At 52.1% G+C, this 945-nt stretch overlaps 1 protein-coding gene across 1 annotated transcript in view; it reads right to left on the reverse strand.

Annotated features, from left to right (window-relative positions):
- Nucleotides 1-945, reverse strand: part of RDH8 (retinol dehydrogenase 8 (all-trans)) — a gene marked incomplete at its 5' end in the record, with an annotated part of 5,169 nt that overhangs the window by 3,752 nt on the left and 472 nt on the right. The gene's annotated exons all lie outside the window — the stretch shown is intronic.

Raw genomic sequence — 945 nt, forward strand, 5'->3', positions numbered from 1 at the left:
GCCAACCCCCCATCCCCATGGAGAATGGCAGACATCGCTGGGATCACTTGTACAAAACAAGTGGCGGCCTCCCCCGCCATACCTTTAGCTCGGCTTGCCCAAAGTAGGTCTAAATGTAGAAAGCAACTACCCTCCCGGCGCCAGGAACTGCATGTCCCGGGCTTCAGGAGTGTCAGGAGATAGGAATTCCACACCCCTGCTGTCCTACTACTCGCTGCTGCCCCAAGGCAGGGCCTTGGTTGGCCTTGTGGGAAACCCGGCCATGACTGTCACCTTACTCATGCAAAGTGAAGGCGTCTCTATAAATGCCCCCCAACCCCCATGCACCCTACACTCACCTTGTCAATGCTTTCACACCACTCCTTCCTCAGTCACAACCGGTACTAAGACCACCAGCGTGAGTGACTGAAGAGAACAGTGACATCACATTGTTGGTCATCTGAGAGGGCTCCGGGGTTAGGGATTGGCCTCTAGACCCAAGCAATGTCACACTGGAGGAGGTCACATGTTCCCCCTTACTTGTTAGTGACCGGATGAACGGGGCCTTAAGCTCCTGATGTAGATAAATTGAACACCAAAAATGGAAAAGTAAATAACAAAAAAGATCCCAAATACACCTATAAATGGCTCACCGCTGGATCCGCCTTGGCTACTACCTGATGTACTCTGCTCCCTCTGTAGAATTGAGAATATGTACGGTATAAAATTGTGATTATGTATAGTTCTCCCCATAAGAAAAGAGACAACACAGGGGCGTATTTACTCTCTCTGCTGCCCCAAGGCCAGGTCCTCAATGTGCCCCCCTACCCGCCAAACCTCCCCCCATGGAGAATGGCAGACCTGCAGGCTGCATACAAGTGATCTCGGTGACATCGCCGGGATCCCTTGTACAAAACCAAGCGGCGGCTTCCCCCGCTGTACATTTAGTTCTGCTTGCCCAAAGCA

The sequence above is a fragment of the Nanorana parkeri genome, unplaced genomic scaffold (assembly GCF_000935625.1).
Source record: "Nanorana parkeri isolate BGI_ZX_2015 unplaced genomic scaffold, ASM93562v1 scaffold3965, whole genome shotgun sequence".
NCBI classification, from domain to species: domain Eukaryota; kingdom Metazoa; phylum Chordata; class Amphibia; order Anura; family Dicroglossidae; genus Nanorana; species Nanorana parkeri.